General features: G+C 45.9%; 1 protein-coding gene across 5 annotated transcripts in view; it reads right to left on the reverse strand.

The window, feature by feature from the left end:
- Positions 1-1,826: 1,826 nt before the first annotated feature.
- Positions 1,827-25,971, reverse strand: part of LOC311426322 (CUGBP Elav-like family member 4) — a gene marked incomplete at its 5' end in the record, with an annotated part of 354,690 nt that continues 330,545 nt past the window's right edge. For all 5 annotated transcript variants that reach the window (XM_084502752.1, XM_084502753.1, XM_084502750.1 and 2 more), the window contains one exon: positions 1,827-1,864. The remainder of the gene's footprint in view (positions 1,865-25,971) is intronic.

A 25,971-nucleotide genomic window follows, 5' to 3' on the forward strand; every position in this document is an offset into this window, starting at 1 on the left:
TAGGGAAGGAGGGGGATATTTGGGACAGGGGAGAGACCTAAAAAATGAAAACAAAATTAAAAACAAGCCTGTTTGTTTGGGCCCAATCCTGCTCCTGTTGAAACTAATGGGTGTTTTCTTCTCCCTTCAATTGGGACAGGATGGGGCTTCTGCTTTGGTGGTTTGCTTTTGGACATATTGGCTCTGATTCTGCTCCCACTCACGTCAACAGAAAGATTACCCTTGACTTCAGTGAGAACCTGATCAAACCCAAAGTGAGCAAGGTAGTCATGATCATGATAGAGAAAAATACAATTGTTCCTAATAGTAACAATAATCATAAATCAAAATAATAGTAAGGCATATCTATGTAAATCTGTATCACTATGTATGTACAGATAGCTGCATTTTAATTATTTTTAAGTGCCACTTTACAATGCCAGATAATAATCTTGCTTGGTGGGCTTTTGTAGTGTGAAAGGCATTGAGAAAAAATTGCCCTATATTTTAATGGGGTGCCATCTATGACAGTGTAGGAGCTTTCTGTGGAGACATAGCTGCCAATAACATTTACATCCTTGTGAATGTCAGAAAGTAGGACTTTGAACAGGCAATTTATGGGAGGTTAGATAAAAAAAAGAGACTGTTGGAATAAACTTTTTTTTTTTCAAAAAAAATGTAAAGCTAATATTTCTTAAATAAAAAAAAAATATTTAAAAATGTAATCATGATCCAACTAGGCTTAACATTTAAGTAGGATGCTTAATCATTAAGGATTAGCTCTTATCTCTTTCTAGCAAGCAGGTTCTTATACACTCGGTGATTTATTACATCAAGAAACTTAGAAACTGCAAAAGGTCCACTCTGGTGGAAAAGTGTCATGCGGAATATCAATCCATGCTGGTGGGTTTTCATACTGTTGGTTCAACAAACAGCAAACCATACACAGCAGTCTAAACAATTCCAACGCCAAAAATAATAATAGAATAAAAAAATAAAAAACACTCGTCAAGGACCCTTTTTCAGTTGTAAACAAAAAGATGCATTTTGCATTTTGATCTGGATGTGTTTTTTTCCCCACTCAAAACAAACCCTCCCTCCCCTGAGCAATTCATTTTGGCTGGAGCTGCTGTAATACAGAACCTTAGAATTAGGAATTCTTGAAAAGACATACAACAAGGCTTTTCTTGGGGTTGTCTTTTTTTTTTTTTTTTAATGCTATAGTTTTCAAACTACTGTTACTATCATTTTGCTTTAAAAAATAAAAAATAAGAAAAATGGAGAGTGATTTGAAATATCCTAAGGGGTAAAAAAGGTGTCAATTGAAAAAGGCCCCCAATTCTCCAGAAAAAAAAATAATAAAATCACAAGATTTTCAGTGCAAAAAAAATAACCACGCATTTTTTTTCTCTCTCTTTTTTTTTTTTTTTTAATTATCTATACAATTATAACACTCACATTTTTTTTTCTAAAGAATTAGGAATCCATTTTTTTTTGTCCTTCTATGTGACATCTAGAGAAGCATAAAACACTAATGAGAAATCAAACAACAAATAAAGAAACCACTGCAAGCACCAAACATGAAACAAAAATGAGCACAACAAAAAACTGTGGCAGCACAAAGTCAAAAAAGGCACATGTGATCATGACTGGCCAATCAACTGATACAACATCCAAGAAAAATGCTACAGTCATGGCACCTGCGCGAAACTTGATGGCATGTCATGCAACCAATTCTTAGCTTTTTACATGACGCCATCATGTCACACTTTCAACTTCGAGTTGATTTGAACTTATGGCCTGGGGGACTGTATTCTCCACTTTCATGTCATTACATGAACTTTTTTCCTAGCTCAGCATGAGACTGTGGTGGATTTGACTGGCTCTTGGTTGGTTTTGTTGGAATTTGATTGAATGACAAAAGAAGAAAAGATTTATATATTTATATATTTATATATGTATATATATATATTTATATATTTATATATAGCATGGAAAAAAAGGAAAGGTAGGTAAAGAAGATATATACAATAATAATAATAATAATAAAAAGTTACAAACACAACATCGATCAACAAGCTCTAATGGAAATACTTGCCATTAAACTATATAAAATGAAACAAGAAGGAAAGCAAAACAAACTAACTGAATGGAAAGAAATGAAAGAAAGGAAGAAGAAAAGAAAGAAAAAAAAACAAAACAAGAAGGATGGAGGAGGCCTAGCCAGAGACACACACATAAAACATACACTTAAATGTAGACATACGGTCAACAGTGAACAGTAACAGAATGCTGTGCAGCAGCTGTTGAGGAGAGCGTGCACTGAATGAATGAGCGCAGATACATATCGGTTTGCAAAGTGTGGAAAATAAATACATTTGCTGCCAACCAGAATGCTTTTGTAAAGCACCAGCCTCTCCTGAACCACCCCCAGCCTCCAGGGCTTCGAGGGATGGCTAGCCAAATTCTGCCGGGAGCTTTGCCATTTCCTCAGATGGACTCCGGAGCTGTGGTGGTTTTACCATGCTGGGCAGCTAAACCCCACAACCGCTCTCTCACTCCCCCTCCTTTAGATAAGGAGGGGGAGAAGTAAAGCAAAGAACAACTCACGGGTTGAGATAAGGATAATTTAATTAAAGGGAAATAATTATAATAATTAAATAAAGACTACCATGAACTAAACAATTTAACTAAGGGGAAATAAAAGGGAAAGGGGAAAAAGGGAGGAAAACAAACAAACAAAATAAATGAAAGCTATATGGAAGTGCAGAGGAAAGAAATTACTCTCTACTTCCCACAAATGAGCGATGATTGACCACGTCCTTGAAGCAAGGCCTCAACGCACGCAGCCGGTGTTCGAGAGGAGGACCGACGTCTTCTCAACGAGAGCCCACCCCTCCCCTCTTCTTCCTGTTTCCACCTTTTCTTGCTGAGTGTGACACCACATGGTATGGAATATCCCTTTGATTGGTTTAGGTCAGCTGCCCTAGTGATGTTTCTCTCCTCACTTTTTTGCCCACCCCCTAGGAGGGTTAGAGAAAGGCCCAATGCTGTTCCACTGCTGCTCAGCAGTAGACACAACACTGGTGTGATAACACTGCTGTTCCAGCTACAAGTACAGAGTACGGCACTGTATGGGCTGCTGCCGGGAAAGTTAACATTCCAGCCAGACCCAGTACAACCTCCACCCCTTATTCCATAACATTTGTGTCACACTCAGATCCCCATACTTTAGCATACAAGCATTCTCATCATTATCCCTTGTCCTTTAACAGGACAAGGATTTAACAGGACAGGATTAATAGGCAGGTGTATCTTTTCATTCCATAGGTCTTTCTTGGAAAATGTTCATAAGAACTGTTGATGATTAGGTCTTCATCTGCCAAAGTGGCTACTCAAGGCAGGCGGAGTTGGATGTCTGGACACCAGCACCAGCTTAGCTCAAGTCCTTGTTGCACTGCCCGGCTCCTTGCAAAGTTGACCTGTCGTTGATCCTACAGCATCTTCCTACAACATATAACTTAGATTATAGATTAGTTTTCTCTCAATGTCAAATCTCCTTGAGGCACACACTTGATATCCCCATTCTTTTGCATGACCCACCAGGTATACCCTGGTCCTTGGGCGAAGACAATCCCACGAGTGGGTTTGCCTTTTCCCGAGGCAGGAGCAACCCACGCTGCCTTCCCCATCCACCTTCCTATATGCACTACGGGAACCTTAGCTCCTTTCACAGTGTGTAGGGGTTTTGTTTCGGCAGGACCAGCATGGCTGTCAGACCCCCTATTGTTAACTAGCCAAGTGGCTTCTGGTAGATTTGTGTCCCATTGTTTCCACGTCCCAGCACCTAATGCTCGTAACATAGTCTTTAACAGTCCATTGTACCTCTCAACCTTCCCAGAGGCTTGTGGGTGGTAAGGGATGTGGTACACCCACTCAATACCATGCCTCTTTGCCCAGGAGGTAACAAGATTGTTTCGGAAATGACTCCCATTGTCAGACTCAATTCTCTCTGGTGTACCATGACGCCACAATACTTGTCTTTCCAGGCCCACGATAGTGTTTTGGGCTGTGGCATGGTTTACAGGGTATGTTTCCAGCCACCCAGTAGTTGCTTCTACCATGGTGAGTATGTACCGTTTGCCTTGGCGAGTTTTTGGGAGTGGTCTGATATAGTCAATTTGCCAGGCCTCACCATATTGAAACCCTAGCCATCTCCCCCTGTTCCAGGGAGATTTTACCTTCATGGCTTTCTTGATTGCAGCACAGGTCTCACACTCATGGGTAACCTGTGTGATGGCCTCAATGGTCAGGTCCACCCCTCGATCACGAGCCCATCTGTAAGTGGCATCTCTCCCCAGATGTCCTGATGTTTCATGGGCCCATCGAGCTACAAACAGCTCACCCTTACGTTCCCAGTCTAGGTCCACCTGAGCCACTTCAATTTTCGAAGCTCGATCCACTTCTTTGTTGTTCTGATGTTCTTCAGTAGTGCGACTCTTGGGCATGTGGGCATCTACATGACGTACTTTAACATCCAGGTTTTCTACCCGGGCAGCAATATCTTGCCACAGGGTAGCAGCCCAGATAGGCTTACCTCTGCGCTGCCAGTTGCTCTCTTTCCATTGCTGCAGCCACCCCCACAGAGCATTTGCCACCATCCATGAGTCAGTATAAAGATACAATACTGGCCAATTTTCTCTTTTGGCGATATCTAGGGCTAGTTGTATGGCTTTTACTTCTGCATACTGACTCGACTCACCTTCCCCTTCCATGGCTTCCACAACTCGTCGTATGGGATTCCACACAGCAGCTTTCCATTTCCGATGGCTCCCTATCACACGGCAGGATCCGTCAGTAAACAACGCATACTGCTTTCTGTCTTCTGGCAACTCATTGTATGGTGGTGCCTCTTCAGCACGGGTTACCTCTTCTGTTGGCACTCCAAAATCTCTGCCTTCCGGCCAGTCCATAACCTCTTCCAGGATTCCTGGGCGATTGGGTTTTCCCATTCGAGCCCGCTGTGTAATTAACGCTATCCACTTACTCCATGTAGCATCAGTTGCATGGTGTGTAGTGGGAATTTTCTCTTTGAACATCCAATGTAACACAGGTAGCCGCGGTGCCAAGAGGAGCTGTGCCTCTGTACCCACAACTTCTGAAGCAGCTCGAACACCCTCATATGCTGTATTTCTTTTTCAGTTGGGGTGTAATTGGCTTCCGATCCTCGATAGCCCCGACTCCAGAAGCCCAGAGGTCGACCTCGAGTTTCTTCTGGGGTTTTCTGCCAAAGGCTCCAGGTGAGCCCATGCTCCCCAGCTGCAGTGTACAGTATATTTTGCACAGCTGGTCCAGTACGGACAGGCCCAAGGGCTACTGCGCGAGCTATTTCTTGTTTGAGTTGTTCAAATGCCTGTTGTTGCTCAGGGCCCCACTCAAAATAGTTTCTCTTTCGAGTCACTCGATATAGAGGACTCACAAGCTGACTATAGCCTGGCACATGCATTCTCCAGAATCCCACGAGGCCTAGGAAAGCTTGCATTTCCTTTTTGCTAGTTGGCGGAGACATTGCTGTTATTTTATTGATCACATCCATTGGAATATGGCGACGTCCATCCTGCCATTTTACCCCCAGGAACTGGATTTCCTGTGTAGGCCCCTTGACCTTGCTTTTTTTAATGGCAAAACCAGCTTTCAGGAGAATTTGGATTATTTTCTTCCCTTTCTCAAAAACTTCTTCTGCTGTGTTGCCCCACACGAGGATGTCGTCAATGTACTGAAGGTGCTCAGGAGCTCCCCCTTGCTCCAGTGCAGACTGGATCAGTCCATGGCAAATGGTAGGGCTGTGTTTCCACCCCTGGGGCAGCCGATTCCAGGTGTATTGGATGCCCCTCTAAGTGAAGGCAAACTGCGGCCTGCATGCTGCTGCTAAAGGGATGGAGAAAAATGCATTAGCAATATCAATTGTGGCGTACCACTTGGCTGCCTTTGACTCTAGTTCGTACTGAAGTTCTAGCATGTCCGGCACTGCAGCACTCAGTGGTGGCGTGACTTCATTCAGGCCTCGATAGTCCACCATTTGCCTCCACTCGCCATTAGACTTTCATATTGGCCATATAGGACTATTAAAGGGTGAGCGAGTCTTGCTGATTACTCCCTGACTCTCCAGTCGGTGAACCAACTCATGGATGGGAATCAGGGAGTCTCGGTTGGTGCGATATTGCCGTTGGTGCACCGTTGTGGTAGCAATTGGTACCTGTTGTTCTTCAACCTTCAGCAATCCTACAACAGAAGGGTCTTCTGAAAGGCCAGGCAGGGTAGACAGCTGCCTAATCTTCTCTGTGCTCAAAGCAGCTATGCCAAAAGCCCACCGGTATCCTTTTGGATCCTTGAAGTACCCTCTCTTGAGATAGTCTATACCAAGGATACACGGAGCCTCTGGGCCAGTCACAATGGGATGCTTTTGCCACTCATTCCCAGTTAGACTCACTTCAGCTTCCAGTACAGATAGTTGTTGGGATCCCCCTGTCACTCCAGAGATACAGGTGAGTTCTGTCCCTTGGTAGCCTGATGGCATTAAGGTACATTGTGCGCCAGTGTCCACTAAAGCTTTGTATTCCTGTGGTTCTGATGTTCCAGGCCATCGGATCCACACAGTCCAATAAATCCGGTTATCCCTCTCCTCTACCTGGCCAGAGGCAGGGCCCCTCTAGTCCTGGCTGGAGCGTCTGCCACTTAATTCTTGCAAATGCACAAATTCTGGCAAATGAGAGGTAGAGGTCCCTTCATCGTGGTCAAGAATAACATCAGCTCTTCTACTGCCTCTGGGGTACTGCCCAATAGAAACTGGAGCAGCATTTCTCTTAGGAGCCCCTCTTCTTGCTGCTGTATTTCCTTTCAGTTCACGTACCCGAGAAGCTAGGGTTGAAGTAGGTACACCATCCCATTTCCTCATATCTTCCCCCTGGTCACGCAGATAAAACCACAAGGTGCCACGTGGTGTACGTCTTGGGTACTCTCTCTCTTGAGCAGGCGAATGCTGATTCTTAGTGGCTGAAGTATCACTCTGTCTAAATGAGGGGGAATATACTTTCTCCACGAGCTTGTCAAGTCCTTTAGACAGTTTCTCCACAGCTGAGACACAGGACTGTAGCGGAGCAGAGAGATTGTCTTCATATTGTTGAAGCTGGCAGGACACATCATACATTGTTGGTCCCATCCCCTCCTCCCAGCGAATTGCTGCCAGGGTACTGGCATGTGCTGATGGTGCACTCCGCACAAATTTACGCCACATGGATGTTGTGCACTGGACTTCATCGGGGTCTTGAGGTGTCTGGGCATTGTCCAAATCACTATAAATCATCTCCCGCACAGCTAATTCCCGCAGATGCTGGAGACCTTTATCCACAGTGGTCCACTTGCCTATGTGATATACAATATCTTCCTTATGGGGATATCTTTCTTTGATAGCTGCCAGGAGTCGTCTCCAGAGGCTGAGGGCCTGTGCTCCTCTCCCAATTACTTTGTCGATTACCCTTTCTCTAGAGAGGGATCCCAGCTGCCTGGCTTCATTGCCTTCTAATTGTATGCTATTGGCCCCAGCATCCCAGCATCGGAGCAGCCAAGTGAGGATGTGTTCACCTGGGCGTCGACCATAATCCTTTCGTATTTCTCGCATCTCACTCAGGGATATGGATCGAGTGATTTCTGATTCCTTTATGATTTCCGTCTCATCTTCCTGCTGTTTTTGTGATGGCTCTGCTTTAGAGGTGCCTGCCAATTCCCCTTCTCCCTCCTTCTTAGGAGAGCCTTCTTCCCTTACTAAACGAGCTGACCTCCGTTTCCATTGTTTTGACTTGACTATGGGGGCGACTGATACCATAGTTGGTTGGTCCTCTGGGTCAGCCACAGCATGTGTTACTTGGTCATCAGATTCAGAGACTTCCTCCCTTTCTTCAAGTTGCTGGATGATGTTAAACAGTGTTTGATAAGAATAAACCAGGACCCAGCACAATGCTGCAAGCTGTTGTTCTCCGGCATTATCAGGATCAGGACATACAACTCTCAAACATTCTACCAAGTTTTTAGGATTTAGCACTTGCTCAGGGGTGAAGTTCAAAACTATTGGAGGAGACACTCGTGACAGGTATCTGCTAACATCATCCCACACACCGTGCCACTCACCATGAGACTGTTTCGGGACAGATTCCCAAATAAGTTTTCTAAACAATCGACTAATCTTAGAGAGAAAATGAAACCTGTTATTCAGAATTAGAAATAGCAATACATGGGTTACAGATGGATCTTCAAAATACTCCCAAACTGTTGTAATTAGCCCACTGTGAAAGAAGGGAAAGGTACCATTCCTGATATTATTAATAAACTGGTGTCCAGATGAGAAAAGGAAGGCAGTGTAGTTCTGAATATTCTCTGAAAGATAGTTTCCATGGGACCCAAATGATAACAGCGCAGAGCCTGAATTCCAGAGTAAAAACAAGGTCAGTGCTTGGCAGCACAGCGAATTAAAAAAAGTGAACACAGATTGTAGCACTTTGTCGGATCGGATATATAGGAGAAAGGAGAATATGACACGAATTGCATGACATATGAACAAAGCCATTATTATTAACAGGGCAAGGAACATGGTTACTAGCAAGCAAGTGTGTTAGTTGTATGCGTTTAATCAATTCTATTGTTATCTCAACCCTTCGAGCCCCACGTTGGGCGCCAAAAAGGACTGTGGTGGTTTTACCGTGCTGGGCAGCTAAACCCCACAACCGCTCTCTCACTCCCCCTCCTTTAGATAAGGAGGGGGAGAAGTAAAGCAAAGAACAACTCACGGGTTGAGATAAGGATAATTTAATTAAAGGGAAATAATTATAATAATTAAATAAAGACTACCATGAACTAAACAATTTAACTAAGGGGAAATAAAAGGGAAAGGGGAAAAAGGGAGGAAAACAAACAAACAAAATAAATGAAAGCTATATGGAAGTGCAGAGGAAAGAAATTACTCTCTACTTCCCACAAATGAGCGATGATTGACCACGTCCTTGAAGCAAGGCCTCAACGCACGCAGCCGGTGTTCGAGAGGAGGACCGACGTCTTCTCAACGAGAGCCCACCCCTCCCCTCTTCTTCCTGTTTCCACCTTTTCTTGCTGAGTGTGACACCACATGGTATGGAATATCCCTTTGATTGGTTTAGGTCAGCTGCCCTAGTGATGTTTCTCTCCTCACTTTTTTGCCCACCCCCTAGGAGGGTTAGAGAAAGGCCCAATGCTGTTCCACTGCTGCTCAGCAGTAGACACAACACTGGTGTGATAACACTGCTGTTCCAGCTACAAGTACAGAGTACGGCACTGTATGGGCTGCTGCCGGGAAAGTTAACATTCCAGCCAGACCCAGTACAGGAGCAGACACTGTTCTAATGCAATTACATCCCAGGAAGTTTAAAGGGCAGTAAAAGACCATGAGCTGCTTTGGCTACTAAGAATTTAAAAAAGGAAGAAGGAAGAAGGAAGAAGGAAGAAGGAAGAAGGAAGAAGGAAGAAGGAAGAAGGAAGAAGGAAGAAGGGGGAAGGGGGAAGGGGGAAGGGGGAAGGGAAGGGAAGGGAAGGGAAGGGAAGGGAAGGGAAGGGAAGGGAAGGGAAGGGAAGGGAAGGGAAGGGAAGGGAAGGGAAGGGAAGGGAAGGGAAGGGAAGGGAAGGGAAGGGAAGGGAAGGGAAGGGAAGGGAAGGGAAGGGAAGGGAAGGGAAGGGAAGGGAAGGGAAGGGAAGGGAAGGGAAGGGAAGAAGAAAAGCATAAAGAAAAATGTAAATGAAAGGAAAAATGAAAAAAGGAAAAGGAAAAAGGAAAAGGAAGAGGAAAGAATGAAAAAGAAAAAGAGGAAAAGGAAAAGGAAAAGGAAAAGGAAAAGGAAAAGGAAAAGGAAAAGGAAAAGGAAAAGGAAAAGGAAAAGGAAAAGGAAAAGGAAAAGGAAAAGGAAAGCTGCCAGGGGCTGGTTGCTACAATCTCTAGAAACACCCTGTTCCTTTTCTACCAGAGAAAATGTCCCTTTATTGGCCCAGGGAGTTTTGCCTCAGTAAACACCAAAAATCATTCTACACAATGATATTTTTGTCTCATTCGGCAGCCCTGCACCCTGTTCCTCAGGTATTGCCTTTTTGTCACCTTGGCAGGGCTCATCTCTCTCCTCCCAGCCAACTTCTAAAGTCATTGCACACAAATAAAATTTCACCTTGATTTTGGGTGTCACAAGAATATTGTTGGCGGTTCTCATCCTGAAATCATGCATGCTGGCTAGAGGGTTTTTTTGTTTTGTTTTGTTTTTTGTCTGTTTCTATTTTTTCTGAGCTGAAACATGCTTTCTGGCTAGAGCTGTTATGCTCAGCTGACAAGAGATGGTGCTGAACTAAGCCCTGAACTGAGCATTGGCTTCAGCTCCATACTTTGCCCACAGTTGGCTGCTGCCTTGGGCTGTTGACTCCTTCTTGATGGCCTGGCCCCAAAATCCTGCAGGTGGATGAGCTGGAAGTGTCAGCCTGAACTTCCTGGGGTTTGGGTGCAGGGAATAGACGGGTTCCCCTAGGGAGATACAAGCTTTGGGTCTACATTTATTTCTCAAGCCAAGAGGGAGAAAACTGTCCTTCTGAAGATGGCCCAGGGCAGAGCTGTTATCACTTGCCCACTTGCATCTCTGGGTACCCAAGGACAAGCAGTGTGAACCATACAGGTCTGGGCTCTGCATGAGGACGAGAAAAAGACCTTGTCTTTCTCTGTTGACTAGGTAGAGGAGCTAGGTACCTATCTTATGAGGACTGCTTCATTAGTGGCCTGAAATTGAGAGGCAAGTTAGGCATCTGTGTTAGACTGGAAGCCAGCCAAACTCATCTGTTTAAGAAAAGCAATGCACTTCGCTGGGAAGAGGTATAAACTTTGGGTATTGCTGAAGTACATTTGTGAATAGAAGTGTTAAGGTTATGAAGACAAGTATATACAGCCTAGTTCAAGAAGTGGTGCCTTGGAGATAAAGAGGAAGGTTACTTCCTGAGCACGTGGGGCCTGTGCACAAAGACAGATTAGGCAAAATCTCTTTGCTGCAGGTAACACTGACCAGGAACTTGCCCCACTGAGCAAACCATAGCCAAATGCACCTGGTAAGTGCCAATATTCCTCTAAACCAGCTTCTTCTTTGAAGCATCTAAGTGAAGCCAGAGACCATTCTTTTTGAACATTGAATGGAGATAATGGCTTAAAGCCCTAATTAGGCTTCAAGATGCAACATCTACATCTGAGCAAATCACACCAGTCTGGGTTTAGTGGAGAGAAACAGGGCTTGCAGTCCCCAATTCATCCTAAAGGACCCCTTCTGATCAGTCTGTGAATCATGGCCAAATAGGACCTATGTCCCTCTTGATTATAATGAGGACTTTCAGTGACTAGCTTTGATGGAGACAGTTACTCTGTGAGTCTATAAAATGAGGGGAAATGAATCTCATCCAAAGTCTCAGAGCAAACATGACTTTAGTCATGTCCTTGCAACCCTCCCAACTCTACTGTCACCACAGTAGCTCTGTCTTTCAAACACCACTGTCACAGGAAAGCTTTGAAAAATAGCTTCTGACCAAACTGTAGGGATCTCTGTACTGTGGGAGACATTCATTGCCTGTGTTTAAGCTGGACTAAGATTTCCTTCCTCCTGAAGTGTTTAGCTTGGGCTCATCCTACCCAAACATAAGCACTCAGCTTAGGAATCTATTTTCTCTAAACTCTGCAAAGACCATGGAGGTGAAGAGGAACAATGACTCTGCTTAGCTAAGGTCTCAATGGGCCTTAAAGGTGTCTCCCTTACTCTCCAAAGACTACAAAGGAGATCTAGAACAACTTGGTAAATCAGTTAGGCCAAGTGAACAATGCATGAGAAGCTTCTTTGTGGCTGCTTTCTTTCATGAGTGGTAACCCCAGAATAAGACTGAGACATTTAATGGCAATCTGCTCATATCTTCCATCCCTACTTAACTACAACACACAGCCTTGCTAAAGATCAACAATGTCCTTTGCATCTAGTTCTAATTTTTCAGCTATTCTTACCTGTTTTGTTTTCTCTACACAGGGCTGCATCATTGCTGAGACCTGATAGTCATAAACCTATGGTTCTGGAGATAAGCAAGGCTGTACTGCCAAGACTGCTAGATCATTTTTTTGAGTGTTTTTTTTTTTGCTGGTGCAAATTGCCCCGGTGTCAATGGGAGATGGATCTCTGTTCTTGCTAGTGAATATTTCTGTGACAAAGTCAAGCTGTTATGTGGAGAAGGATTTGTGTCCAGCTGTACAACAACCTGTTGTATTGTCCAAAAGACTTTAAGAACTAAGGATGTACAGATGATCTTTAAAACTATGCAGCTCCTGTGCTCTGTGACATGCACTATATAATCTAGAAAATGCTAGGTTTGTGCAGTACCCTGTACACACCTCTCAGGGCATTTGCCTGCTGTCAGGGTATGAATGTATCTACTCAGCTTCCGAGTACAACCAACAACACATGCAACATTGCTCTGTCTTCACAGGAGCACAAAATTGGCCCAACACTGTCTCTATCATGCTGCACTGCCAGGTTGATGCTACTTCTTCCGCTCCATACATACTCTGCCTTTTGTTTCTCATTATTTGCACTGTGTCCCTCCCCTTAATCCTTTCTATTCAAGTCTCCATGGATCTTCTCCATCCCTTTTTCTGTGCTGGCTTGGAGGCATGGAACCTCTCCCTGAAGGAACTCAAAAGCCCTCACTTCTTCCAGCACCAAAGCGACAACCTCCTGTGCTCACACTGAAATTCATGGCTGAACATTGCCCACCCCATATGTAGGTTTCTTCACCTTTATGCAGTATCCATTAGCCTCTGTTTTCACACCCATCCAAAACTGCAGTCAGGATCCTGTCCCTCTGTCTGTTGGAACCTGTGCCTGAGAGTAATTCTAGCAAGGTGGTGGAGATATTTTTCCTACAGGTGACAGATCTTTACAGCTATTGCCTCTGAGGCTGATCAATATTATTTAAATTCCAACCTGTGTTTTTCTCCCTCGCCTTTCTTCTTTCTATAGCAATTTCTCTCTGTGTTTAATGCCTCTGCACCAACTTTCTCCCAGTGCTGGATGGCTCTGCCTCCCCTCTGTCCCAGCCCTCCTCCTTACCATGTCCAGACACCAACCTGCACAGATATCCCCTTCTCCAGCCCCTGCCCGAACTGCCCGGCAGAGGTGGAGGAAGGAGGCATGGCTCTCCAAAAATTGCTCCATCCCTGCAACAACCACTGTAATAAGGCTGTCATAGGGAGTCCGAGATCAGGAGCCCAAATGTCTTTGAGCAGGGAGGGCAGTGCAGCAAAGAACTTTGCATCCATGCTGGGATTAAATGAAGCCTGATCATTTATCCTAGAAATCAATGCATTTACCTTGGCTCTTGGGATGCTATTTAAAAAAAAAAAAAAGGAATGTTTTTGTCAGATGCTTCAGTTCTTCAGTTCTAACATCTGAAGGTTAAAAAGGAGACAGCATATATGAATCTATATATACATGAATATGCACACATACATATCATACATATGTATACATACAGAGGTACTATATATACATATATATCAACAGACACAATTACACATATACAGACAGAGAAGCTAATGAGATGTAACAGGGAGATGGGAGTCCAGCATTTCAAATGCTAATGTTTTCTGTTTTCTTTTTTTTTTTTTTTTTTTTTAAGATGCTTGATGTCCCTGCCTCATTTTTCCCATTTATAAATTAAAAGTGATGATAAAAATTAGCTTTTAAATTGTAATGCCCTTCTTTCAAATAATTATATGACTTACTTGCTGTGTAGTGTTGTTACTAGGATTGTTCTCATTTAACTATTATAGAATCATAGAATATCCCAAGTTGGAAGGGACCCATGAAGATCATCAAGTCCAACTCCTGGCACCACACAGGTCTACCCAAAACTATATTACATTAAGAGCTGGTTGAAAAATGACAATTATTTTCTAGGGGAAAATCATCATTATTTTGGCTTTCTTTCCTGTGAATATTTTAGTTAAAAAATAAATAAATAAATAAATAAATAAATAAATGGGAAGGCGGCTAGTGGAAGAGATTAATTTTTGTCTTTTTTAAATCAGTCTGAAAACCAGTCCATTTTTAACAGAAATTTTGTGTTTTGAATGCCAATATTTTTAATCAAGACAGTTTTTGTTTGTTTGTTCTTGTGCTGTTGGCATTTCTTTTTTAATCTACTAGAATGAAAATTTGCCATGGAAACATCCAATTTGGTCAAAATGTCACTTTTTGGTCACCCCCTCCTCTCCCAACCAGTTTGATGAAAACCTGTCAAGCAGCAATAGCTGTGTCACCTCTGATTTATCTATTTTTTTCTAGAGCCATTAGTCTCAAGAAGCGGATGAAAAAGCATCGCAACAGAGTGGCTGCTCCTTGGGAAGCCAGCCCGGTCGGTCAGAAAATGTCACTGGTTCCCCACGCAGTGTTGCTTTTTCTTGCCCTGCCCCTGAGTGGTGGCAGGAGAGGTGGGCACAGCATGATGGGGATCTCAGGGGGACACCCTGAAGGAGACATTTAGGTGTGGAGAGTGATGGAGAGTCGGGCTGGGGTGGGATGGAGCAGGAACGCAGTGGTGGGGAGCAATGGGTAAGGACTGAATGGTCACAGCCCTCCTCATCAATGCCTGGAATGTATTTGCTCATGCAAATCTATGGCTATGTAGCCATAGATCCTGTTCCTCTCTCAGCTGTGTTTTACCAACCAAGAGCTTTGCAGACAAAGGTCAGTGCAATAAACTCAGGCCATTTTGGGAAGCAGGGCAGTAGCCGTGGTAAAAGTCAAATGTATGTCATGTGGCTACTTTTCTGGCAAAGCCTGTAGCCTCTTCCACTTCTGCTGGCCATGTCTGCAGGGCCCGTGCCCTGAGGAACACATGTCCTGCATCATACAGGGCAATCACTCCTCCTTTTGCTGCCAGTGAACATTAGGTGGGAGAAGAAATTAAGCTGTGTGGAAGCTACCTTTCTACACTCCCCTCTTTCCTTTCTTCCCACCAGACAACAGCACCTCCAGGGATGATCTCAAGAGTGATAAATAATCCCAGCCCCTGGATCTCAACAGGCAGGGTTATCCTGCATGTGACCTCTACACAGGTTGCCTGATAAACCCTACCTGGGGCTCGAATGCCGGCATGATAACATAAAAATGATAAGAGACATGATAACCCACAGATGCCAGCCAGCCTGGGGATGAGGAATTTTCACAGAATCACAGAATTGAAGGGGTTGGAAGGGACCTCGAAAGATCATCGGGTCCAACCCCCCTGTCAAAGCAGGTTCCCTAGATCAGGTTGCCCAGGTAGGCATCCAGACAGGCCTTAAATATCTCCAGAGAAGGAGAAGCCACAACCTCCCTGAGCAGCCTGTTCCAGTGCTCCATCACCCTCACTGTAATGAAGCTCTTTCGCATGTCAGTGCGGAACTTCCTGTGCTCCATTTTGTGGCCATTACCCCTTGTCCTGTCCCTGCAAAACACTGAAAAGAGGTTGGCCAAACCCCTCTGTCTCCCACACCTCAGGTATTTATACACATTGATGAGATCCCCTCTCAGTCTTCTTTTCTCCAGGCTGAACAGACCCAAGTCTCTCAGCCTTTCTTTGTAGGCCCCGTATACGTAGGCTCCAGGCCCCGTATCATCTTGGTGGCCCTCCGCTGGACTCTTTCCAGGAGATCCCTGTCTTTTTTGTACCAGGGGGCCCAGAACTGGACACAGTACTCCAGGTGAGGCCTGATCAGGGCAAGTAGACGGGGAGGATCACCTCCCTTGACCTGCTGGCCACAATCCTTTTAATGCATGCCAGGACCCCATTGGCCCTCTTGGCCATGAGGGCACACTGCTGGCTCATAGTCAACCTGTCGTCCACCAGGACCCCCAGGTCCTTCTCCTCAGAGCTCCTCTCCAGCAGGTCGTCCCCCAGCCTGTACTGATACTTTGGGTTGTTCCTGCCCAGGTGCAGGACTCTACACTTGCTCTTGTTAAACCTCATTTGGTTTCTTCCTGCCCAGTTCTCCAGACGGTCCAGGTCTCGCTGAATGGCAGCACAGCCTTCTGGCGTGTCAGCCACTCCTCCCAGCTTTGTGTCATTGGCGTACTTGCTGAGGGCGGGCACTATTCCCTCATCAAGGTCGTCAATTAAGATGTTGAACAAGACTGGACCCAGCACCGACCCCTGGGGAACACTGCTAGTCATAGGCCTCCAGCCAGACTCTGTGCTGCTGATCATGACCCTCTGAGCTCGGCCAGTCAGATATTTCTCAACTCACCTTACTGTCCACTCCTCTATCCCACACTTTCTCAGCTTTGCTATCAGGATGTCATGGGAGACAGTATTGAAAGCCTTGCTAAAGTCAAGGTAGATGACACCCACTGCTCTCCCCTCATCTACCCAGCTGGTGATGCCATCATAGAAGGCAACGAGGTTGGTCGAGCATGAATTCCCCTTGGTGAATCCATGCTGGCTATTCCTCATAACCTTCTTCTCTTCCAATTGCTTGTAGATGGCATCCAGAACAAGCTGTTCCAACACCTTTCCAGGGACAGAAGTGAGACTGACTGGCCTATAGTTTCCCGGATCCTCCTTCTTGCCCTTCTTGCACATCTGGCCAGATAATACAAATTGGTTGTCGAATAACTAACGGATCCACTTATAATCGGCCTTATGAAATTAAGACAGTATACACTGATTCTACTAGACCACAAAATTATAGTACTGATTGTACCAAAATAACGGAACCAAATTTTGATTGCTGGTACAATTTTACTTTCACCAAACCTATAATTGTGTACTGTCTGTGGGGTTACAGAGGCACAGAAATATTATTTGAATTCATGGTTAATAAGCCTCTGCCTCCGCAGATACTTGAAAATGAACCGACTCAGCCCCCCATTGGTCTAACTCCCTCCATCTTCAACACAGGTCCTTACATAATTAAAAATGTGGGACAACAACAAATTCTCTTTAACCCTAGTTGGTCCCTAAAAAGGGTCCACGGGATGCAACTGGGTTATTGGGGACAGGATTAGGTATATTAAATAGCATTGATGCTGAGGTCTTAATGAGTAGAGTAACTGCTACTACAGATGACCTAAGGAAACTGGAACAACCAATAAAATCATCTTTATTGGCTTTAGGAGCAAATCAATGGCTTCTATCAGATATTTTACCCCATTGGGAACAAATTGAGGAAAATGATCATCAATTAATTGTAAATGCCCTTGGAAAAGCCCAAGGCAATACCTCCCTTGCCTTGAGCTGTATCCAAGCACAGTTATGGATACAATCTGTAGCAGCAGCTATTATTAGAGAGGGAGGAGGAGGAACTTTGCCCACTGAAATTCGAAAATTGATTTGGGATAATGCTTCAGAATTTGAAAAAGAATTTCAAGCATGGTGGCAATTAGTCAACTTTACCCATTATGCAGAAAATGATAAAATTGTTGCCTTTATACTTACTATAAGTAATGCCACCATATACAATGTATATCCAATCATTGCATTAGGACTCAATCATAATGGAACTATACTTTATCCTAAGGAGCATAAAGTATGGGCCCATCAAAAGGGAGGAAAGTGGCAAACAATTGGAATCCCAAGACATTTGTCTTGACACTGAGCAAAATATTTGCCACTTTGAGATATATCCTAATGAAACCCTTGAAACTGTACTTGTATATATTGGGAAAGGTTGCGTTTGCATGAGAACTCATTATGATTCTATAGTCGTAGATAATACAGTGGTAGATACCAGTAATCACTCTAATGTTTGTGTTTGCAATTTTACCAAAATTCTAGGATGTGATTTTAAATACTCAGTTCCTGTCACTTCTTATCAACTTATTGCATCTAATTATATTCTGCTTCATGAACTGCTGTCTACTCCTATTGGAATGAACCTTACCTTGGTGAAGAAATTGCTGGTACATGAGGACCTGAAGCAGCTGATGACACAAGTCCGAGAAAATGGACAAAAGACTCTGATTACTGTCCATCATGACGCACAAGAAATACATTGAGTGATGGAAAGAGTAAAGAGAGATGAGAGACACTGTTGGTGGGACACTTTGTTTGGATGGTCGCCAGCTGCCAAGGGAATCTTCAACAAGATGCTTCACCCTGTTATTGTTCTGCTAATACTCACTGTATTATGTTTTATACTGACAATTAGTTTGTATGTTAAACTCTGGTTTATGATGAAACGTTTAGCATCCCTACACAATGTACATACACTCGATAAACCTCAATCCAAGAATGTATGTGATATCCCCGACATATTCCAACTGTCGTGAAGCTTGAGTGACTATAGTCACGGGGTGGATTATGTGGTGTAAATGCCTGAAGTAACTAGGAAAATAAAACTAACATTCACATTTTTAAGGAAAAGGTACAGCATTGAAGAGGCTTTCAGGGTAGGGCATATCTGAGTGTTCCCTAGGCTCCCAACCTTAGATGCTATCGCACTGGGGAAACTTGGTGTGCTAGCTCTAAGGAACAGCACGGAGCGTAGAGTGGAGTAGAGACACCACGGCTAGGCTCTGTAATCAGATGGGACCTCGACTGTTCTTGTGCACAAAGCACTTTTTGCCACCCTAAGCCAAAGACCTGTCATGTTTTGACAAATGCTGTACCCTAGTGTACTTTTTGCTCATTATAATATCATTATAATACCAAAACACACCTCCATCCCAAAAGCTACCCGCCTCCAAGGTGCGACCACCTCTCACTGAGCATGCGCTCTGAATTTCTCGGAGCCTATTACTTTAAACGGAGACGGGAAAACTTTACACCAATCATAACTAAGATATGCTTGACTAGAGCCACTCAAGCTCCACCTAAAAGATAGAAAATAATATAAATTGGCCCAAGAGAGAGGGGATGTGAGGGAAGATACCACCATCAGGGGAGATACCATCCTGAGGAAATACAACATCCTTAGGACCTCCTGACTCCTGGGATCAGTCGACGGGCTGAGCCTCTCTTCCCCCCCCATTGGGACGCCTTTGGGTGAGATCTGAATACTTGCTTATAAATCTCTATAGAGTCTTTAATCCTTTTAACGCGTTTATTTCTAGGCTGCGCACCTGTGACGCCTGTGACATCTGTGACACCTGTAAACACCTGTAACATCTATAAACACCTGTAACATCTATAACATCTATAACACCTGTAACATCTGTAACACCTACAACACCTATAACACCTGTAACATCTGTAACACCTATAACACCTGTGTATTTTATGCATACTAGCTTGCTTTTGCAGACAGTCCCTATCACCGGCAATCCAAAAGAACCTGATTATCACAGAATCACAGAATCACAGAATCACAGAATTTTCTAGGTTGGAAGAGACCTCAAGGTCATCGAGTCCAACCTCCAACCTAACGCTAACAGCCCTCCACTAAACCATATCCCTAAGCTGTACATCTAAGCGTCTTTTGAAGACTTCCAGGGATGGTGACTCCACCACTTCCCTGGGCAGCCTGTTCCAATGCCTCACAACCCTTTCTGTAAAGAAGTTCTTTCTAACATCTAACCTAAAACTCCCCTGGCTCAACTTAAGCCCATTCCCCCTCGTCCTGTCACCACGCACGTGGGAGAACAGGCCAACCCCCACCTCTCTACAGCCTCCTTTAAGGTATCTGTAAAGAGCAATAAGGTCACCCCTGAGCCTCCTCTTCTCCAGGCTGAACAAGCCCAGCTCCCTCAGCCGCTCCTCGTAGGACTTGTTCTCCAGGCCCCTCACCAGCTTCGTCGCCCTTCTCTGCACCCGCTCAAGCACCTCGATGTCCTTCTTGTAGCGAGGGGCCCAAAACTGAACACAGTACTCGAGGTGCGGCCTCACCAGAGCTGAGTACAGGGGGACGATCACCTCCCTAGCCCTGCTGGTCACGCTGTTCCTAATACAAGCCAGGATGCCGTTGGCCTTCTTGGCCACCTGAGCACACTGCTGGCTCATATTCAGCCGACTGTCCACCATCACTCCCAGGTCCTTCTCTGCCTGGCAGCTTTCCAACCATTCCTCTCCCAGCCTGTAGCTCTGCTTGGGGTTATTGCGCCCCAGGTGCAGGACCCGGCACTTGGCCTTGTTAAACTTCATGCAGTTGACCTCAGCCCATCGGTCCAGCCTATCCAGATCCTCCTGCAGAGCTTTCCTACCCTCAAGCAGATCGACACACGCACCTAACTTGGTGTCATCTGCGAACTTACTGAGGGTGCACTCGATGCCCTCGTCCAGATCATCGATGAAGATATTAAAGAGGACCGGCCCCAGCACCGAGCCCTGGGGGACGCCACTAGTGACTGGCCTCCAACTGGACTTGGCTCCATTCACCACGACTCTTTGGGCCCGGCTATCCAGCCAGTTTCTAACCCAACGAAGCGTGCGCCAGTCCAAGCCAAGAGCAGCCAGTTTCTTGAGGAGAATGCTGTGGGAGACGGTGTCAAAAGCCTTGCTGAAGTCAAGGTAGACCACATCCACAGCCTTTCCCTCATCCACCCAGCGCGTCACTCTGTCATAGAAGGAGATCAGGTTCGTCAGGCATGACCTGCCTTTCATAAAGCCATGCTGACTGGGCCTGATCGCCTGCTTCCCCTGCAAGTGCTGCATGATGACTCTCAGGAGGATCTGCTCCATGAGCTTTCCTGGCACTGAGGTCAAACTGACAGGCCTGTAGTTTCCTGGGTCTGCCCTCCGGCCCTTCTTATAGATGGGCGTCACGTTTGCTAGCCGCCAGTCGATTGGGACCTCCCCCGATAGCCAGGACTGTTGATAAATGATGGACAGTGGCTTGGCCAGCTCCTCTGCCAGTTCCCTCAGTACCCTTGGGTGGATCCCATCTGGCCCCATCGACTTGTGCACATCTAAGTGCCGTAGTAGGTCACCAACCAGTTCTTCATGGATAATGAGGGCCACATCCTGCTCCCCATCCCCTTCCACCAGCTCAGGGTACTGGGTATCCAGAGAACATCCGGTATTGCCGCTAAAGACTGAGGCAAAGAATTATCTGTTGCTGTAATAAACCATACTTGATTGCATTGTGATAACTCTCATTGAGTGCAACGAGGGTGAGGGTGGTTATCCGTGATAGTTCAGTGTTCTGAATCTAACCAGACCCCCAGGCGGTTAATGCATTTTTGGTGAATGTCCGAACGGACCCGCAGACATTTAATGCGTTGATGGTGAATGTCTGACGGGACCCCCAGACGGTTAACGTGTTTTTGGTGAATGTCCAACTGGTTCAGTACCCTGAATCTGACCGGGCCCGTAACGGTTAATCAGCTACACCCCTTAACGCGACACTCCCTTAGCACACGTGGATGCATCCCATCAAGATTTGTGTGTGTTGAGCCCACTCAGACACTCCCGAACCACTCCCTTGTCAACAAGGGGGGAGATCTCCACTTCCCAGACTCTTTCTCCTCCCTCCAGGGTCGAGGAGTCCCAGGGGGGAGTCCTTGAAGCAAAGACTGAAGCAAAGAAGGCATTCAGTACCTCCGCCTTCTCAGCATCCCCAGTTACCAGGACACCCCCCTCGTTCAGCAGGGGACCCATATTGTCTCTAGTCTTAAACCTTCTTATTATGTTCTATCTCTTTTGCAAGCCTCATCTCTAGGTGGGCTTTAGCCTTCCTTGTTGCGTCCCCAAAGGCCCTGACAACACATCTATACTCCTCCCAAAAGGACAGGCCCTTTTTCCACATTCCATAGACCTTCCTCTTCCTTTTGATCTTGTTGATGAGCTCCTTGCTCATCCACGCAGGTCTCCAGCCCCCCTTCCCTGATTTCCTACTCTTAGAGATGCAGTGATCCTGAGCTTGGAAGAAGTGCTGTTTAAACGTATCCCAGCTCTCACATGCACCCTTGACTGCTAGCAACCTAGCCCATGAAATACTCCCATCAGAAAATAGTCTTCAATGCATTGTAGGAACCGTTTGGACTGCGCGTGCCTGGCCGAGTTGCTTACCCAGCAGATGTCTGGGTAATTGAAGTCCCCCATGAGAAGCAGTGCCTGGGATCATGAGGCTACTACCAGCTGCTTGTAGAAGGCCTCATCGACCTTCTCCTCCTGATCTGGTGACCTGTAGTACACCCCCACAACAGTGTCCCCCATACCAGCCCACCCCTTAATTCTCACCCACAAGCTCTCCCCTTGTCCATCACCCTCCCCCAGGTGGAGCTGGGTACACTCTAATTGCTCCCTCATATAAAGGGCAACTCCTCCCCCTTGCTTCCCCAGCCTTTCTTTCCTAAAAAGGACATAGCCCTCCATGACAGCATTCCAGTCATGCGAGCTGTCCCACCACGTCTCTGTGACTGCAACGAGATTGTGGTCCCACGACCGAACACAGATCTCGAGCTCATCCTGTTTATTTCCCATGCTTTGCGCATTGGTATACAGGCACATTAGGGAAGCAGCAGGCACAGTTACCCCTGGAGGGATGCAAGAAGAAGAGAATTCCAGATGGGGTATTGGGATCATTACCTTCACTGAGAAGCCCTCGGACGATCCTATGGGACAACTCAGGTGTTTTTCCCTACTATCTTCAACAGTGACAGCAGTGACAACTTCCCCCAGCCCTTCTCTGTCACTTGTAGCTCCCCTCCCTTCCCCCGTCAAACCTAGTTTAAAGCCCCGGTAATTAGCCCAGAGAGCTTGCTCCCCAACACACTTCTGCCCCACTTGCTGAGCTGAAGTCGGTCAGCAGCCCACATACCTGACTTCTCAAAGGGCTGCCCAAGATCGAAATACCCAAAGCCTTGGTCCAGACACCACCCCCTCAGCCAGTCGTTCACCTGTCCCGTTCTCCTCCTTCTTTCTGGGTCCCGGTCACCCAGAGGGAGGACAGATGAGAACACTACCTGCGCCCCTGATCCCTTCAACAACCTTCCCAGAGATGGAAACTCCTTTTTAATATTCCTCATTTTTCTAGTTGCAGCTTCCTGGGATCCAACCTGAATGACAACAAGAGGATAGTAATCCTCTGGTTTAATGAGCTGTGGCAGAGCCTTCCTAACATCCCTGACACATGCCCCAGGAAGACAGCACACCACTCAGGATAGGTTATCTGGGCGACAAATAGGAGCCTCAGTGCCCCTCAGCAAGGAGTCTCTGATCGCTAAAACTCTCTGTTCTTTTTTTGTGGCACTGGTTGTGATGCTGTGCTCCACCCAGCCCTGATCCCTATGCTCAGTACTTCCCCAATCTTGACACACTTTGCAGGTTTGCTTCCCGGGTTCGGACTACTGTCCAGACCCTCAACGTCATCCTTTTCCCACCTGAGAAGGGAGTCGCCTACAACAATCACCCTTCTATCTTTCTTGGTGGAGGCGACTTCCTCACCCTAGGCATCCTCCTGGGTAGACCTACTACCTCAGCCTCACCCACTGGTCTCTCAAGCTCCAGGGACTCAAACCTGTTGTGTAAGGACACCTGGGAAGGTGGGGCCGGTGTGTGTGGTGGGATGTTGCCTGTCCTTCAGGCCCTGCAGAGAGCTGCTCCACCAGTCTATCTCCCGCTCGCACTCCCTGATATCCCTCAACCTCTCCACCTCCTCCTTGAGCTCTGCCACCAGGCGGACCAGGTCATCCACCTGCTCACACCTCACACACACAGCGTCTCCGCCGCCCTCTGAGGGCAGGAACAGGCTCAGGCATTCCCTGCATCTGGAGACCTGAACTGCCTCATTTTTGAGCGGGCAATCAGTCTGGGTGTGTACAAACTTTCTAGAAAGAGCTTTCGGCCTAGCGCAGACCACAGCAGTTTAGCTACAGGCAGACAGCTGATAGACGAGCTGTTATCCTGAGCAGGGAGGGACACTCTGCCCCACATGAGCTTGCCCTGCCTGTGCGAACTGCCGCGCCCTGCCTTTCTGACGTGCCACACCCTGTTTGCCCGTCCTGGTCGCTGCACTCCCTAGGGGCTGCTTTTGAACATCAGGTTAGAGGGGTGCTGCTGGCTGCGCCTACGCCTCATCAGCCTCCCTCTCGAGGGCTGCCGGGTCCTGGCAGCTCCCTCGGCTGCCTCGAGTGGCCTCCATGCCGGAAAAAAAGCCCTGCCTGTCCCAATCCCCAGCTCCGCTGCAGAAAGCGTCTGCCCTGGAGCCGATTGCCTCGGCGATTTTGTCTGTAAATCTTCACCAGGAGCGGGACACAGTCACTGGGGGGGTGCTTGTGTGGCCTTGTGGCCAGGAAATGAGGAGACCCCAGCTCTCCTCCTAGCTGAAGCCCCAGGCACGGGTCCCCAACAGTGGGATGGCAGGGGCACTCAGTGCCCCATGGTCATGCAAGACTGCCTGAGGGCAGCAAACACCCACGTTCATTCAGAGGCAGCCCCATCCCTGTAAGGCAGGACTTGTACCCTGCAGCACATCCCATGCAGCCTCAGCACTCACGGGTCCACTTCCCTGGGACCAGGTGAGACTTTACCCATCTTCTGCCAAGCCTGTTCAGCACCTCTCCTAGTCTCTGAATCCCTCCGAATCAGAATGCAGCCAGGAACACATACTCCCAGCTTGCAACACTCAATTACTCCTTCTGATATATATATATTTTTTTGTCTGCAGCTTCAAATTACCTTCAAGGTGCACAGAGCAATTAGCTAAAAATATTTCCTGCTTCGTTTTAATTGTACTAAAACTCTAATGCACCTCCAGCGAGGAGCAATAAAGTGGAAATTGGTGCCCCAAATATTTCAAATTGATTAAAGCCCAGTATGACTCAATAAGCTTACACAGTTCTATTAATTATTAAAATTTATTAATTTTTGTTAAAAAAACAAACAAACAAACAAACAAACAAAAAAACTTCCCAAAGCCACATTCTATAAGATGTTTCTGAAAAAGGCTACTTTCACTAAGGAGATGATAACTCTAAGTTTGAGAAAGATAGAACAGGAATCCCTCCATATAGTTGGATCGGTTTCCATCTGAAGAATTCACAGCTCTTGGCAAATTTTAATATCTCAGAATTTGATTCTGAAAACAGTTATGTACATGTATGTGACTGATGTATGTGACTTACGTATGTGACTCATTTCACTGCTTTAGCTGAGGTATTATATAAAGAATATTCTAATTCAGAGCTGGATCATGTTTTTGTTCAAAGTCTTTCTTGGTTGAAAATGCAGGTGATCAGTCAAACTATGATTGCTAAGAAAATAATCAAAACTTTTTCTCTGAGAATTAAAAAAAACAACATCAAAACCAAAACAATTGTTTTTGAAAGCACTGAAAAGCAGTGTGCTAATTTCTTCATTCCTATGGTGTCTGGTTCAACGTACTTTGAAAAAATATTGACAAGAAACTCCAAATTCCACTTGCATTCAGTGAAGAGTGTGTGAACAGTTTCAGAACTTTGGGTTTCTGACTCACTGTCACCTCAGACAGACCATGCTAAAGATGCCTGTCCCCTTGTGCCTGCAGCTACTATGCTGGTTGGGAATGCTACCACCCCTGAGCTCAGAGAGCTGAACCTCAAGGCTGGACTCCTTTAGCTCTGCCACTTTGCATGGAATCGCTCCATTTAACCCATTTTATTCAAAATCAACCTGTGTGTCTTAAATGGCTGAAACAGCAGGTCATTGCTGGTCTAGCTGACTTTAAACATGCCAGGAGGCTACTGCATGAGACATTTAGCTGGCAGAAGCAAGGTGGGGGGGAGACACTGAGCAGCTGGAGGTGGAGGCTTAAGTGTGGCTATGACCATGAGCCGTAGAGGGATGTCCAGTGCCCTAGCCTTGCACCCTAGCTGGGTAATTTCATTCCCTAATGTTAATATTAATGGTCTCATTGGTTTGGTATTTAGAAAAATACTGTAGTCTTCTGAGGTCCTGAAATTTTGTCTACGGGCCTCAAAAGAACTGCAGAAAGGATTAATGCTTATTTTTTAT

Source organism: Aythya ferina (assembly GCF_964211825.1).
Source record: "Aythya ferina genome assembly, chromosome: W".
In the NCBI taxonomy this organism is placed as follows: domain Eukaryota; kingdom Metazoa; phylum Chordata; class Aves; order Anseriformes; family Anatidae; genus Aythya; species Aythya ferina.